The sequence below is a fragment of the Pseudoliparis swirei genome, chromosome 15 (genome assembly GCF_029220125.1).
Source record: "Pseudoliparis swirei isolate HS2019 ecotype Mariana Trench chromosome 15, NWPU_hadal_v1, whole genome shotgun sequence".
NCBI classification, from domain to species: Eukaryota; Metazoa; Chordata; class Actinopteri; order Perciformes; family Liparidae; genus Pseudoliparis; species Pseudoliparis swirei.
Window position 1 is genome coordinate 11441947 of NC_079402.1, and position 18333 is coordinate 11460279.

Here is an 18333-nt window from a genome sequence, read left to right on the forward strand (position 1 = left end):
AAGCATAGACAGACAATCATATTCAATTGTCTTCTTATTTCTTTGTGGATATTTATTGGTTTATCAACAATTATTATGTATTTCTTTGTTTCTTTTTTTGTTTGTGTATCATTCTAAATTATACCTATTGATTTTTGGTGTACCTACCTAGCACAGGTGCAATGCAGACAATTAGTAGTGAGAATAGTAGAATATACTCTGAGACATTATCAAGTACCTAACAAGACACGCAACCACAAGACTCACAAAATGCTTGGCCGCCCGGAGTTCAGATTTACAATGCATGAACTCATCCCACGTAGAGGACCGGCACCATTTCCTGAGAGGTGGTCTCACAACACTGCACCTGAAGAGGGGTGAAAGAGAGAGAGAGAGAGGACGAGTAAGGCATGGTGAAGGACAATTTGAAGAACAATAAGCGATTTGAATGCTTATTTATTTTTCTTTCTTAATCTCCATATATAAACGCTTTATACTGATGGTAAAATAGAACATGCAGACATATATGATACATGCTGTAGCAGACAGTCATGTGAGAAAAAGGTGGAGATGTACAACGAACAGAATTGTAGCCAATGAGATAAAAGAAAAAAAAATCGTGAATGCGGCCTTTTAAAATGTTCTGCTGGAACTCACACACACATCTGTGTGTGTGTGTGTATATATAAATATCTGCGAGTGCATCCACTTGTGATTGTCCAACTGAGGGAGTTTCTTGTATCTGTGAGTGCGTTGACAGGAGAAGAAAAACTTGGCTCATCTATTGGTTTCACCTCCTGGACCAACAGAACCACTGGAACTCAGACCAGTGGAGGAGAAGCTCTCAAGATTGAGTGCACTTCATCTGTAGGAGGACTACGTTACAGTACAAGTATGTCCAGCTCATTTAGGGTTTGCAGACAATCACTTCCCTCTTCAAATGCCTTGGAGCACAGGTGTCAAACTTTGAGGCCGCTGGTGCGAATCCGCCCACCACGTCATGTTGTATATAGCTGACGGTTGAAAGGACACGTGATCACCTTTTCTTCCAAAGAAATTTATGAAAAATATCCTGTTAGCACTTTTATTTTTGAAGGTTTCAAATTAAATGGATTTATGTGATAATATTAGAGAAATGTTCTTATGTAATTATTTCTGCACTCAAATAAACAATAATCAAATGCAAAGAGAGTCATTTAACAATATGTTCGGGTATAGTTTATACAGGTTTCAGTTACACCCTTTAAGAGTGCGGCCGTGATGCTGATGTGGCCCGTGGTGAAATGAGTTTGACACGCCTGCCATAGAGATTCTACCTGTGAGTCAGCATCTGGGGGTCAGGCGTGGGGGACACTGCACAGGCGACGTTCCTCGGGTGGCAGAGTGCACACTGCACCACGGTAGCTGGCAGGGTGGAGTGACCCAGTTGTCCCATCCCAGATCTTGCAAACACAAGAGCAGATATTATAACACATGTGCAGCAATCTATATAACTTCCCCCTCTCCCCTCTTTCTTTCACAGGAACAGCACTCAACCAGCCTTAAACACTGTACTTAATACTGTATATTATTTTACCACCTTATGGACAGTGTGTTTTTATATTTAATCTTCTTCTTCTTATTATTATGATAGTGTGTGTACTCTGTTGACTCAGAGAACCCCGCTTGCACAACAAATTCAGTGTGTCTGGACTGTTGCTCTGGGCACGGAGGGCAAATAAAAAACCTGACCCTTGACCCTTGAACCTTTCTTCCCGTCGATATGTACGCCACACGTCGCTGCGTACCTTTCATGAAGATCTCCGAGGCCGTGGAACAGCACTTCAGGCTCGTGCTGTTTCCAACGTCAGGCGACACAGAGGAGCCAGAGGCCGCTGGAGCTGGAAGGACAATGAGAGAGAAGAGACACTTTTATTTGCTGGACTGTGAAAAGTACAAAGGATTAAAAGGGGAAACGATGTGGGCCCACGGGTTTCTCTGAATTCTTTGTTCCACTTACTCGCCGTGTCTCGGCTCGGTGAGCGCTGCCGCTGAAGGCCCACCTCCATTGCATTCCGACGCCTCGCCCAGCCCACGCAGCCGGGCTCGGCCTGCAGGTTGAGGGCCCGAGGAGGCCCTTCCTGACGGACTGCAAGGACTCGCCTGGCACTTATCATGCCACTCAGGTTATTCACAGGTGCATACCATTAAGAAACATAGACACACAGAAATACAAGGCACAATTCTGCATGTCACAAAATGTGTGAACACAAATGAAGTGCGTTTGTTCGGCTGCAGACGTGCTCTCTCAAGGCCCTCGGTGAACTGGGAAGAGCTTTGCAGCGAAGCCAAGAGAGAAATGTTGGCTTTGGGTCCATGTTGAAATACTTTATTTCCTGCTGAAGCTTGAGCAGAACAGTTTGCGTACAACATTCTGGACAAAACCAAGTGGTCACAGTGACACTGAATCCAGCCCAGAATGTTTAATATCCCTGAACTCAAAAAAAAGAAAAAGGCGTTGCGCAAACACATCCAGTGATGTGTGATCTGATGTTGGAGGCTTAAACTATAATAACCTCTGAGGACAAAAAAGAAGCATGAGATCGGAAGAGAAGGTTTTAAAGACCGACCTGTGATGGGAAACCGGAGAGTTAGCAGAGGCCGCGGCTTCCTCCTCGGACGGCTGCAAGACAAACGCAATCACCACTGAAAGGCCCAGAAGAATCACCATGACGATTACGAGCGTAAAGGACACATGGTGACCCACGAGCTGGGCGGTGTCACTCTATGGACTGGATCAAGCGCTCTGGGAGTCAGGCGTAGGCGGCGTGCGGCTGCGGTGGGTTCAAATAGCTTCTGGTTGGAGGAGACACAGGGAGTGACCAGACGGGATGCTCCTCAGTCTCTTGTTCCTCAGGGCCTGGGAACCTGGCTTTTTTATCTTCTGGTCGCCCAGCTTGACCTGGGATATTTAACAATAATGTCCACGGTTTGTGTGTGAAAGAGTGCAAGGAGGATAATAAGAGAGCCTAATAGACTCAGGACAGAAAGACAGGAACAGAGGTAAGAGGGAAGCGGCGTAATAAAACCATCCGTTGTGTGATTAGTTTCAACAGGAGGAAATCACAACTCACAAGAGATCCACCGATGAATCTCTTTTTATTATTATTGAGAACAATTTAAATCAAATTAAAATAAATAAATTAAAATGCATAATGTACATGTCTGTGACTTTTTATTTTTTATTTAAAGAAACAAAAATACATGGATGAAGGCAGATGTATATGTATGAGCGTATGCATGTACGTGGAATTGAATTGGTTTCCAGGCAAGAAAAGAAGAAAAAAGAATTAAGATGAATTAACGAATCAATAAGATGAGTGGTGTCATGTTTGTAAAATGTAGTGAATGATGACCAGATGTAGTGGTGTTCTGTTCTGTTGTAAATGAGAGGTGAGGTGAGTTTTTCCATTGAAATATATTCTGACATTAAATTGTTCCAGTGTGTGATATTTGTGTTATTCCTTGATTTCCAGTTCATGAGTTTTGTTCACGGATTAATCTCAAAGTCAGGGAACCAAACTTTTTGAAATGTTTACAGAATTATGTTCATTTTATGATACAAATGTTTAGTTTTTCTTAACGCTGTTTAATTCTGTTTATTACTGAGCTTCTAGTTAACGGTATTGTTTTAAAACAGCATTATATATCGAGGCGTTTCAATTTTTCTTCGACCAAGAAATGTTCTTATGTAGATTATGTCTTCGTCAAGGGCACATAACATGACGTGGGCGGATTCGGGAACAAGCAAACACGTGAAACACAGCGAGTGTGGAGAGCACATCACATGCGGGCCTATCTCCTCTCACACTTATCTCAGACCTTTACAGTGTGGTGTTCAACACGGAGCGTGGGAACCAAAGCAAATCCTCCTCAAGAGAACTCCTGCATCCCGGCTTCTCCTTTCTGACGCTGCTCACCCTTCTCCTAAACCTAACTCAGTTTATAATATATAATAATATATTATACTATTATATGTATTATTATATACTATATATAATAACAGTGTATTAAATAGACACTGGTTAACATAATATATATACGATAATATATGTATTATATATACTATATCTAATAATATCTAATAACAGTATATTACATAAACATTGGGTGACATATATGAATATGAATTATTATATATCATAAAAAATAATAATACATAGTGCATTGAACCGACAGCGATGTGTAATCAGGTCCTTTGGCAGCCAGGAGCCGGTCACGTGGATCCAAGATGGCGGATGTTCAGTCGGCGTTCAAAGGGTCACCTGTTCACGGCCGCTTCAGAAGCTTCCGGTCCGACAGCGTGTCGGTGTGGCTGGAAACGGCACTGCAACTCATTTGTCTCCACTGCTGCAGTAGAGGAGGAATGAAAGTAACACCAACAAAGATCCAAATCATCCTAACAGTGCTTCGGTACACAGCCCTAATCCGATGAGACTTTACCATTACCCACAATGCTACGGGGCAGCCAACTCCCAACTCCGCCACATCAAAGAGCAAATAACTTGACAACTAAAGCATTGAAACGTCATGGACGGTTTCTGTGAAGTGACCGTGAGCTCTGAAATATATGACACATCAACAACAACAAATTTAAATAATTTGCACCGTGACTGAGAATGCTAATCGATTGCGCTAGCTTTGGAAAACAGTCCTGATCTCACGCAATGCATTGTGGGTAATTCTCTCCTCACAGGGGGCTCCACTGAGTAAGCCACAATTAAGGCTGAACACTATTTTTTAAGTTAAAAATAAAAATGCAAATACTTTTATAGTACATATAATATGAACAAAATTATAAATAAAATATATATTGAATTATTATTATTATTAATTTTCTTCTTCTTCATTTTTTTCCCTCAATGCAAATACTTTTATAGTATAAATAAATAATACACGTGTTTCTATACATGTTTTTTAATATACCACATATATGTTTTATATATAATGTAAATATATATATGTTCTTAACGCTGTTGAATTCTGTTTATTACTGAGCTTCTAGTTCACAGAATTGTTTTAAAACAGCATTATATATTGAGTATGCGTTATTTTTTGTCCACATATTATATGTATATGGTAATTAAGAACTCAATGCATGAACCATCATCTAATTAACACTTTTAATAAAGTAGCACGTGTGTATATTCTGCATTAGCTGGTTCCGGCTCTTCACTGGACCTTCATGGAGTTCATACTGAGTCAAGTAGCTTGTGTGCGACACTCGTCCATCAAATATAAAATACTCCTGGTACCCAGATTCATCCCGACCCATTTCTTTTATTTGTGTACGCCTAAAAGAAGAAGAGCGTGAGTTTGTGATCGAGTGGCAGGTGTCTGCTTTTTTAAGAGCGGCCCGTGCCACCAGAACACCTGCACGGTAAAGAGAGTTTTCTTTTTGTCTCTTCCAGACAGTTTTAAGTTTAGAAACAACTTGTTTTTAATAATGGAGTCTGCCTCTTCACTTCTGCCCCTGTGGAGGTGGAAGTTATATAGTATATATGTTTAGTATATATAAATATATATCTATACTAAACACACACATATATATATTTAATTCATTTACATATATATAAATATATATATACTAAACACACACACATATATATATTTTACATTTATTTATATATATACATACTAAACACACACACACACATATACAGGACTGTCTCAGAAAATTAGAATATTGTGATGAAGTTCTTTATTTTCTGTAATGCAATTCAAAAAACAAAATGTCATGCATTCTGGATTCATTACAAATCAACTGAAATATTGCAAGCCTTTTATTCTGATTTATTGCTGATTATGGCTTACAGCTTAAGAAAACTCAAATATCCTATCTCTAAATATTAGAATATCATGAAAAAGTATACTAGTAGGGTATTAAACAAATCACTTGAATTGTCTAATTAACTCGAAACACCTGCAAGGGTTTCCTGAGCCTTAACAAACACTCAGCTGTTATAAATCTTTTTTTTAACTTGGTCTGAGGAAATCTTAAAATTTTATGAGATAGGATTTTAGAGTTTTCTTAAGCTGTAAGCCATAATCAGCAATATTAAAAGAATAAAAGGCTTGCAATATTTCAGTTGATTTGTAATGAATCCAGAATGCATGACATTTTTGTTTTTTTAATTGCATTACAGAAAATAAAGAACTTTATCACAATATTCTAATTTTCTGAGACAGTCCTGTATATATATACATATATTATATATACATATATTGTATATATATATATATATTCTGCACAAAACACTGTTTGTTAAATATCTAAATTCTCATATTGGAAATGGTTTTAAGAAAAGGAAATGTTCCTTTAAATTCTCTTTTAGTATTGAAGAGCTATATGTTCTGTATTATGCATATTATGATCCTGGCCCTAACCTCAGCCACTCCCTCCTCTCACATAATTTAATTTACACCTAAACTTGACCTCAACCCTGACCTCAACCACTTTGAATACAATCACGTTATCCTCTTAACCCTTGTGTTGCCTTCGAGTCATTTTGACCCGATTCAATATTTAACCCTCCTGTCGCCTTCGGGTCAATTTGACCCGATTCAATGTTTAATGTGTGTTCTTTCGGGAGTCAACAAACAAACATAAAGTACTCACACCTTAAACTTGAAAACAATATTCTAATAATTTTCTGGAGATTTTAATAGCTGGGGTCATATTGACCTCAAGGGTAAAATATGTTAGTAAATATAAAGGTAACAGGAGGGTTAAACATTGAATTGGGTCATATTATTGACAAGGCGACAGGAGGGTGAAACATTGAATCGAGTCAAATTGACCCGAAGGCAACACAAGGGTTAAAAAGACATTGTGAAACGTATAGTATATAATAATATATTGATTATATAATAATAGATGTTTCATATATAATAACCATGTATTAAATATACAGTTGGTAATGTTTAAATAGTGCATTGAACAGACAGTGATTTATTATTTGTAAATTTTTCAACTCTTTTAGATGATTCTCTTTATAAATTACTAATATTATGTATTCTTCTAATATTTTAATTGATTATTATTACCTGTGATGTATTACTATTTATCTGTTCATTGTTTTGTTGCAAAACCGCTGCTCGTCTCTCCCAGTCAGAACGGCGGCTTGGTCACATGACGCGCTGAATAGTATCCCTCCCGTTCTGCGCATGCTCGAGAGTTCATTCGGCGCCGCTGTGCCGATGGTTGTGGGTTAGAGCCCAGCCCTCGGCACCTGAGGTCACGCGGTGTTTCAGCCGTCCCATGTTAGGCGAGCTCATCGACCTTAGTGGGTTCCTTCCGTGACGGTCACCTAAAACATCCTTCAAAACACGATCACGTGACAGCTCGAGCACTAGTTTTGCCAATAAATATAGCGACTCTTGTTTTTAATGATGGAAATATTGGCTATTACTGGAAGTAGGCGCCATGACAGAATATGATCTAACGGTCACGTGTGCGTACGTGGCGTCGGCTCAGTGAAACGTGCATGAGTTAATGGATTGCGTGTCTTGTGATGCTTGACAGTGTCTAGAGTATATTCACTATTCTCACTACTAATTGTCTGCATTGCCTGTACTAAGTAGGTACACACCAAAATCAATAGGTATAATTTAGAATGACACACAAACAAAGAAAAACAAAAATACATATAATAATTGTTGATAGTCCAATAAATATCCACAAAGAAATAAGAAGACAATTGAATATGATTGTCTGGTTCATGTTTTCTGTTTGAGTTTGTTCTAAAAATATATGAAAACACTTTAAATCTGAAGACTACTGCCTAATAGTCTTCATGTTGCCATTATAATGACAATTGCTTTCGTATCGTAAGGCTCAATAAGGATATTTATTAGATCTCAAAGCGGCCCTGAACTGCCCATCTGCATAACAACAAACAGCACAGGATGGTGTTTTCCAGCACTATGCGTCTTTGAGTCTAATGAACATCATTGGCCAAAAGTGTCAGACTGCATCCTGTACAACATCCAGCCTCTGGATGGGGCCCAGGCTTGTCACAGAGCAGTGTTGTGTTTCTGTGAGTTATGCAAAAAGCAAAGTGGAAACAGTTGAACTATCCACTAAGATCTTTATCTATATCAAACACAAAATAAATGCTGTGTGTCATTGACAAATCACTGCCCTCAATCAGTACCTGAAATATACACAATTAAATCCCCCAGATTTGTGCAACTTGCCTTGAATTTATATATTGAACACAGTGTTTATTTGCAGTATATATAAATACATATATATATTCTAAACACACACACATATACAGGACTGTCTCAGAAAATTAGAATATTGTGATAAAGTTCTTTATTTTCTGTAATGCAATAAAAAAACAAAATGTATCTCATGCATTCCTGGGTTCCTTTACAAATCAACTGAAATATTGCAAGCCTTTTATTCTTTTGTATTGCTGATTATGGCTTACAGCTTAAGAAAACTCTAAAATCCTATCTCTTAAGTTTGTATTTCCTCAGACCAAGTAAAAAAAAAAAAGATTTATATAACAGCTGAGTGTTTGTCAAGGCTCAGGAAACCCTTGCGGGTGTTTGAGGTTAATTAGACAATTCAAGTGGTTGTTTAATGCCCTGCTGGTATCTTTTTTCATGATATTCTGTGTTTGGAGATGGATTTGGACTTTCTTGAGCTGTAAGCCATAATCAGCAATAATCAGAATAAAGGCTTGCAGCTCAGCTTCGAACCATTGTCGGCAAATCAGGTGCGTGCACCATTTTATTTTTAAGTGCGTGAAAAATAATTCATCTGTGTCCTGTACATATATATATTTTAATGTATTTATATATATATATATAAATGTATATATGCTAAACACACACACATATACATATATATATTTTAATGTATTTATATATATATATAAATGTATACATACTAAACACACACATATATATTTTTTGTATATATTTATATATATACATATATATTCTGCACTAAACACTGTTTGTTAAATATCTAAATTCACAAATTGGAAATGGTTTTGAGAAAAGGAAATGTTCCTTTAAATTCTCTTTTAGTATTGAAGAGCTATATGTTTTATATTATGCATATTATGATCCTGGCTAACCCCAGCCACCCTCCTCTCACATAATTTAATTTACACTAAACTTGACCTCAACCCCGACCTCAACCACTTTGAATACAATCACGTTATCCTCTTAAAACCTGAATCCTGCAATTTACTTTCAAATTCAACCCATAACCTTTCTCCTTGAACACAGTTTACCTTAGGCCTAACCCTGACCTCAACCCTGACCTCAACCATTCCTCCACATGAATCATCACCAACCTGGCCTTGTATAACCCTGACCTCAGCGATTTGCAGCCTAATCCCTCCCCATCCGGGGGAAAGATCTAACGGACAGTACTACTAAAGAAGAGCAGGTTATAGGTTGAATGTTGTAAATCATATATATATAAATATATATATGCATATATATACATATACATATAAATGTATATATACATTATATATAAAACATATATGTAAAACATATGTGTATAAAAAAACATGTATAGAAACATGTGTATTATATATTTATACTATAAAAGTATTTGCATTGTGGAAAAAAATGAAGAAGAAGAAAATAAATAATAATAATTCAATATATATTTTATTTATAATTTTGTTCATATTATATGTACTATAAAAGTATTTGCATTTTATTTTAACTTAAAAATAGTGTTCAGCCTTAACTGTTGCTTACTCAGTGGAGCCCCTGTGAGGAAGAATTACCCACAATGCATTGCGTGAGATCAGGACTGTTTTCCAAGGCTAAGCGCAATCTGACAGGGCATTCTCAGTCACGGTGCAAATTATTTAAATTTGTTGTTGTTGTTGACGTGTCTCATATATTTCAGAACTCACGGTCACTTCACAGAAACCGTCCGCACGTTTCTCAATGCTTTAGTTGTCAAGTTATTTGCTCTTTGATGTGGCGGAGTTGGGAGTTGGCTGCCCCGTAGCATTGTGGGTAATGGTAAAGTCTCATCGGATTAGGGCCGTGTACCGAAGCACTGTTAGTAGGCCGCAAGGTGAACCATGAAAAGTCCTTTAGAAAATGAATCCCGCTCCACAGTCGCGCATCGACACAATATTTAGTTCATAAAAAAGAAAGAGTCGTGCTTATGCAATCAAAAAAGTCCGTCATGAATTTGCCTTCGATTCTCGATGCAACTATGTTTTATGCGAACTAGTTTCTTCCAGAGCGTAATAGGATCTTGGTCACGGTGGTGGCACGGTTCGACACGTGATCGGTCTACACCAATGAGGTAGCTGCTTTTGTCAACAGAATGGCAAGGTGGCGTCCTCGAGCAGTGCGGAAGACAAGAAAATACACGGAATATATTAATAAATCAAAAACAAACATTGTTTTGCATATTACTTCAGTCAAGCACGAGGAGGTACATTATTTCACCACTGCGATGGAATACATACAGGACAAACCTACAAACGTGGCTCGGGTTGGACGGTGAGTCCGGGACGTGGCTGAGAACTTCAAACACTGTTGATGTGGAGTTTGACAATATTCCCCGAGGATGCTGGCTTCCATCACCCGTGCTACCGTAGATTTACGGACAAAAATCCATGGCAAGGTGGAAAGACGTCTCGCACGTGAGAGACGAGAAGCGACGGAAGACCACGAGGCCATTCCATCGACTTCTAGCGGCACGAGTCCAACAAAGAAACTGCGATCCAGGTCAGGGCTGCCAGTCGCAGGCTCTGGCCCTGTTCTTCCTGCCCTGCATAATTTGCCAAAAAAAGGAGAAGTTCGTCAACCGAGCAGGCAAACGACAAAGGGATACTCTGTCAAAGGCTGAAACATTAACAGCAGGTAAACACACACACACACACACTGGTTGAGTGACTGAAAGGTACAATTATGTGTGCGATATGTCAACAAACTCATTGAGCTATCCTTTTTGTTTTGTTAAGGCCAATAGCAGAAAGCTGCCGAGTTGAAGGAGGACCAAAGTATTCTTTTGCATATAAAAGACAAAGACTGTGTGGCTCTGGAGGTGCAGTGCCACAAAGGCTGTTATAATCAGTACACCAGGTTTTTGACGAGGCCTGAAAAACCAGAGAAAGACCAGTAAGTTATTTATTATATTGCATTTCAAGGAGCTACTAACTTAACATTGCAGAAGTAAACATTCAATCTGCATTCTGTTGTATGTGCACAATCACAACACATATTCATTGTTCCTTCTCATTCATATGTGTTCTAGGAATGAGCCCACGTTTGATGTCAGCTATAAGACAGGGCTCCAGACTCACTTTTTTTACTAGGAGCACAGTGGCCCCTAACTTAAAATTTTGGCGCAAAGCAAGAACATTTAGGGGCGCACTATCGTCGATCAAGATTGACAGCTGCGCCGTCAGCTCCCATGGCAACTGTCTTGTCTAACCACCCTGTTTCTGTCCTAGTTTCTTGAAGGCCTCTTTGGTGGCATCATATACACCTTAAAATGAAATCACATATTGTGCACAATTATTTATGTGTTAGTCCTACCACCAGCCTAACAGCTTAATCATTATGGTGCCTGTTTGCCTTCATAAACTGCAAAACATTCACAACAAAGAACTCTTCAGAAGTTACTGTATTGAGTTTAAACATAATTTGAGAGAAAACATACCTTGAGCATGTGCATGTTGCACTTCGATGTAGCCAATCAAAACATTTGTTGGTTTCCCTTGTTGCAGGATCCTGGCATATATGATTTCACACTCTTTTGTTGACGTATCTGTGTCCCCATCAAGCATGATTGACAGATAGGAGCGTCCTTAATCTTCTCGTACGTCTTCCGTCTTCCGTTTTGCTTAGTATCTTTAATCCCTTCCCACTAAGGATCAAACACGTTCCTACATGTTTGCTCCTCATTGATAACACTCAGTAGCGGACCATGTGATTTGTGTCATCTGACCAGGGTGGCGGTCATAAATGGTTTAGAATAATAACTGATTGAGTGTGTATGAAATAACCATGAAATTCACGTAACCATAAACCCATGATCACGACTGTCATTCATAACCAAATGGACACGGGATAGAACTTCACATTGTCTTTGATTATTTATATTTAACCTCTCAGTAATTTTGTTAATAACATCATAGTGGAGGTTTTTTTAAATATATTTTTTGTGATATGATAAAGGCTTTTGTCTAAGCTAAATTATTAAGTCGGCATTCATATTTATATGTTTTCTAATATGAAGAACATTATTTGGGACATGGCCACGTTGGTTGTCAACGTGTTCTGGTTCATGATTTGTTGGGTCATTTTTCCAAGTAATGTTATTCCAAAGTTATTCCAAAACCAGCTTTTGAAGAATGAAGAAATGATATACTTAAGAAAAATTATATATATATTATTTATATTATATATTATTTATATATACATTATATTTATATCTATATATTTAATTTTTTATTTAAAAGATTACAAACATCTTTAAATGCAGGGAAACTTGAAAGTTTTTGCCAAATATGCTTCTCTTGTGAAGTTTGGTTGATATTTTTATAAAGTAATTGTCTATATAACTTACCTACTATATATATATATATATAAATAAATTGTATAATTAATTGCAGATACATATACACATATATATATATATACATAATTATATATATATGTATATATGAACCACCAGTAAAGACAAAGCATTTATCATTTTAGCAATTACACCTGAAATGAGAAAAAAAACCTCCACCCTTCCATCACCCCCCATGGAAAAGACAGACGGAACTATTTTCTCTTTGGCTGATTCGACTAAGAGGTGTGCTCCTCTCTTAGGGAGGAGTCAACACGACCGTTCGCCATGGAGGCATCTACGTCAAAGCTGTCATCCCCAGAGGAGCAGCTGAGCTCCGGTGTGATACAGAAAGGTGGCGGCGAGCTCACATCGAGTCTATTCCAACGCTTCCTGTGTCCTAACCGCGTGGTGTCTGTCCCGTGCTCAGGTGACCGTGTGGTGGCTGTCAATGGGAATAGTCTGGAGGGAGCCACTCACCACCAAGCGGTGGAAGCGCTCCGAGAAACGGGGCAGGTGAGGGGTGACCTCTTCCCGCAGCGGCCGGCCGGCGAGCTGTTTAACTGCCCGCTAACGCCGCGTGAATAACTTTCTCCCTCAGACGGTGCACTTGCTGCTGGAGAAGGGTCACCCGCCTACAGACAGCGTCCAAGCGCCCCACACGCCTCAGTGCAGTCGGCCCGCTGCAGCCGGCGACCAAGACCAGAGCAAGAATAAAGAGCCGCCGCTGGAGGTCAAGGAAAGCCCCGAGTACAGCTTCATCACACGAGGTGAGGCGACCCCACGGCACACACGCTGGGGGATTATAAATGCATGGGTTGACTCAGCAACTTTTTAAAGTAACCAATTTGAATACACCCTAATGTCTCTAATTAGTCGTCTCAGTAGGCTGGGCACCTGTATTTAGACCAATGTATTTTTTACGCTATTCTGTAAGCCCATCCTGTAATTAAAGTAAGTAGGAAGCATTTAGCTTGTGTATTCTTTCACAGTGTTACACTAAGCAACGTTTCTCTCTTTAAACAAAGTAATTTATTGTTGGTAATCTCATTACAACCCCTCAGCTGCACACTGCTGCCTATTGAGAGCTCGGGACCTGGTAGAAGACCATGCATTGCTTAAATGTGCTGCGTCACATCCGTCTGATTCTGAATCTGTCATTTAGTGTTTCCTGGTTGATTAGTAACACACAATGTAAATTAAGTACCTTTTTTAATACTATCATTTTGAAAGATAGCCACTTGATTTATGTAACTCAGACTGCAGAATCCTCAATAGCTCATTCACTCAATTTGGACTCGTTTCAACTCTTTTTGGAGAGGCGGAACAAATGAAGGCCCCTAAAACGCTTTAAATGTACACAAGTACTTTATTAAAATCCAAACAATTTGGGCCTTTCTTTTTTAATAAGAGGAATTTTCTGGTGTCAAACTTTGGCCTGAGCCCTAACAGGTGCTACGGAGCAGCCTTTTCTAATAGCTACATATGATTGTACTATTTGTAATAGTAAATCCACCTTTAATGTGTACGTGTTCTCAATGACTTTGTCCCACCACCATCTTTACACTCCTATCCTCTGCAGGATCCTGGGAGCGAAGTTGGCCAAGAGATCCGGCACGCGATAAATAACTCCAACCTGCACATCTTTGTTCCCACAGACAATGTGTTTGACGTGCGTCTGCTGAAGAACACGTCAGGTCTGGCCTTCAGTTTCAGTCGGGAGGAGAGCATCCCGGAGGAGTCCCCGGGTCAGCATGGTGCGGGTCAAAAGCTGTTTCCTGGCCAGCCGGCTGCGGAGGCGGGCGCATCAGCGTGGCGGCGTCATCATGCGGGTCAATCGGACCCCCCTCAAAGGACTCTGCAACATGTGAGTAGGATGTCGGTCACAGTTCCTTTAACTGCTCTGATCTGTCCTCTCATTGGTCTGGTTACTGGTTCCTTCACATGGAGATATCGCCCCTGAGAGGAACAGGACAGGAGGTGACTCTGCTCCTCTGTAGACCAGTGCGGGGTTTCTCCCTGAAATGGGCCTTCAGCTTTGGTGAGTCAGTAAATTCTTCTTTTCTTCTTTTTGTCTGCCGACTACTCTGTGGACATTTCAAGAGCCAGTGACTGGTAACTTCATTGAAACTATGACTTCTTCCCAGACGCCCATGCCGTCCCCACGAAAGCAGCCGGTGACCCAGGTGGAGTCCAGCCTGAGCTTGCGGGGCAAAGTCTCCTCCGAGTCGCAGGGGCAGCAAGAGTCAGGTCCTCATGGAGGCGCCCTGGAGGATGCTGCTCAAATCCCGGCCGACACAACAGCTACAGCGACAGCACCGGCGGGGATGAGGAGGTGGAGGGAAGCCTTCAGCGCCAGCCGGTGGAGCGCAGGCACCTGGGAGCAGGTGTCTACCACCACACCCCGGCGGCAACCTGGGGCTGGGTCGCTCACGACAGCACCGGTCAACTGGCGACACCGTCAACTCGGCCTTCTACTCCCCAAACCTGTCGCTGACCAGCTCGGACCACAGCAAGAGGTACTTGAAGAATGTTTAAATAATCCTCATATCATCCGTATTTATTGTATTCTCTGATATGTCATATTTATTCCCTTCACGGTTGTTTGGATAGGTTTGCTCCATCCCCGTGGCAGCTGATCTGGAGTCATCCATCCTGCATATGGTGTCCTCCCCCCACTTTAGCCCGGATCCCCTCCCTCCCCCACTGCCTCTGCCGTTAAACCTCACCCTGCCCGGCAACGGACAGGACATGGAGGACTTTGTCCCGGTAAGGAGCGAGTAAAGAAGAAAAGTCACGGTGTCTTCAGACCCAGGTAACTTCTCTCACTGAGATGCATCTCTGTTTCTGGAGGTGGAGCTCAGGGTCTCGTTAGTGAAGTGGAAAAGGGCAGCCTGGGCTTCACCCTCACAAAAGGTAAGCGACCACGGATGTTACATCCACGACATCGTGCAGGATCCAGCCAAAGGAGACGGAACCCTGAGGCCCAGGGACCGGATGATTCTGATATTCACCCTCATTCCCTTAATCTGATCACAGCCTACAATGTTTCCGCCTGTGTTGTTGGTGCATTAAAGTCAACGAAATACTTTGGTTTCAACCCGATATAGTTTCATTTTTGGGAATAGCGTCTCAAGCAAACAGGCGAACGACAGTTCCTTTAAATTCGGAGCGTGACTTGTTTTATTTTCCCTCTGCAGGTGAACAACACAGATGTGAGCAACATGGGCCACACCGAGGTGGTCAACCTTGTGCTTGTGCGCCTCGCGTGGTCGACTTGGTGGTAGGGAGGAGTCCTGGGGCCCCAAGCCCCCATAAAGCCCATCTGCTGCCTGACCGCGCTTCAAGGGCAGTCAAGAACCACTGAGTGCAGAACACAACACGTCTGGCTCTTTTCATCGGTCTTCTCAGATTTCCCAGATCTAAAATCGTCCGTCAAGTCCTGATTGTTCCACATGTGGTTCTATTGCCAGGTTTGGTGCTGGATGGCGGCTGTGACAGTATATACGACGTCTTGTTTGTGAGGGCGTCGTTCCCGGTTCACTGGCCTTGAGGAGGGCAGCCAGAACACTCGATCTAATCCACTACATCAGCGGGCTCCCACGCGGGGCGACTCTCAGTGAGCAGCAGACTGATGGACCTGTCGCTCGCGACCTCACACCTCAAAGCCACGGTAGTCGAGAAAAGAATGGCGGCATTGTAGCCTGAATGGGATTTGTCATGTTATCTGAATGGCATTAAAACAAGTCATTTTATCATTTTTATTTCCTCAAAGGATGGAAAGCCCGTCTCCCCTGGCAGAAGAGTGTCTCTTTTCTTAATAACAACGTTAGCCCCAAAGTTTCATCCAGCATGAATGGTATGCTTTTGATTTTAAAGGCGTGACTTGTTAATAAATATGATAAAATGCTGATTGTGTCTATTATTTTGCATATAATTTGTTTTCTGTTTCAGGTTTCTGAAAGAAGAAGATCCAGCGATACAGAGAGTCTAGCAGCAATTTGTCCTTCAGGGTAAGTTTAGAAATACATTTGTATTTCTTCTTGTGAATATAACGTCACTGCCAGACGATAAATCGATCTCAAGTTTGATCACAGATTAAAGTATGAATCCACTTTTCTTTTATTGCCGTGCAGGAGGAGATCATACATCTGGACCTGGAGAAGCTGCAGGCGGAGGTCTGGGGTTCTCTGTGATTGGAGGAGAGAGGGGATCTTTGTGAAGTCCATCACCCGGGAGGACTATGAGACCTCAGGGAACTGCAAGTGGGAGACCGGCTGCTGAAAGTGAGTTATATTTCACCTCTGCTGCTCGAAGTCAAGTGCGTATTGATATATGGACTACTATTTAAGTTAATATTTATATCATTTACTGTGACCTCTGCCCACCCTATGAACTGTACACAAACAAAATAACACAAATGCAAAGCGTTCAATCTGCTGAGCATTTATCCTGCATGCTTTGTCTTTCTTCCTCCACGTGTGTCAAGCGTTGTGATGTCTCTTGCAGGTGAATGAGGAACTCATGACCGGCGTGTCCCACCACCAAAGCCGTCACCACCATCCGTAAGCTAAAGGCCGGTGCATCTCATCGTGTCCAGACCGCCCGACCAGAACCCAAAACACACATGGCCTATCTGCCCATCAACTCGGACAAGTGCAATGGAAACACAGGCAAGAGACGCAGAGCGTGGAATCTGTTTGTCTCATTTTGCGAAGATGTCATTATACTGTAACAAAATGTGATAGTGCCATCATTATTATTAATATTCTGCACACCCACGCTCCTTCTTGCTGCTTTCAGATGTGAGTGAGGACAGTGGAGCAAAGACTCTGTTTCCTCTCCGTAATGAGCTGAAAACCGGCAGCTGCCCTGTTCTACCACCAATAAGTGCGTGCAGGCTAGAAGTCTCTGTAGAACCATGAGTGTTGTTTAATTTGACTTGTGTATATCTCATAATACGATTGTTGCCTTCACAAACTCTGCGCCGCACTCTTGTGTACAGACTATGAAGAGGATCCACTCGGACACAAGAGAGGCGCGCGCCTAAACTTTCGAGGACACCGACTGCGATGACTCTTCTTTGAAGACTCCCTGAGGTTCAATTCTAATCTTTCCATCTTGATGAAACTCTCTGAAGCTAAATGCAGCAGATGATTGATTTTTAATTTTATTCTTTCAAAATAGAGTTCAGGGGTGGAAGTGGAAGGCGATCCGAGGAATGAAAAGTAGGATTCTGATTCTCGGGTTCACTCGTAGCTCTGAATATATTAATAAGCTTCTCACTGGTTATGTTTTTTAATTGACAGCTATCTGCAAATGAGTGTTGGACAGCAGGAGGAAGATGAGATCACGTGGGGAGTGATGAGCTGCCAATTGAAAACATGAACTCTGAATCGAGAGGCGGTAAAGCGCTTTGGTTTAATTTGATTTAATGTGAGGAAGGGAATACATAATCTGGGTTGGCAAAGAGATCTAGATTCAACATTTAATGCATTTTCGTGCAGTGAGAATGGAGTCTAAAATAAAGAGGAAGTCATGGGTCAAACATTAGCCTAATATGTGTTTCACATTTAAGATTTGTCTTTATTGACAAAACATCTTTTGGGGCAATTTTTCTCGCAAATCTGCTTTAACTGTTTCCCCCAATTCCAGGCAGGCCAAACATCACCCAGGATGAGCTGACCTCTTTGCCCCTCATCAAGGTGGTCCCCGATGGCCAGTACACGGGCCCGCAGCTCAACACTGTGGTC

The 18333-nt window shown here is 41.0% G+C and overlaps 1 long non-coding RNA gene across 1 annotated transcript; it reads left to right on the top strand.

The window, feature by feature from the left end:
• The first annotated feature begins 10791 nt into the window (after nucleotides 1–10791).
• On the top strand, nucleotides 10792–12917 carry LOC130205511 (uncharacterized). Its single transcript, XR_008833935.1, has 3 exons — nucleotides 10792–10881; nucleotides 10983–11139; nucleotides 12844–12917. It is a non-coding gene; the product is annotated as an uncharacterized LOC130205511 (long non-coding RNA).
• The last annotated feature ends 5416 nt before the right edge of the window (nucleotides 12918–18333 follow it).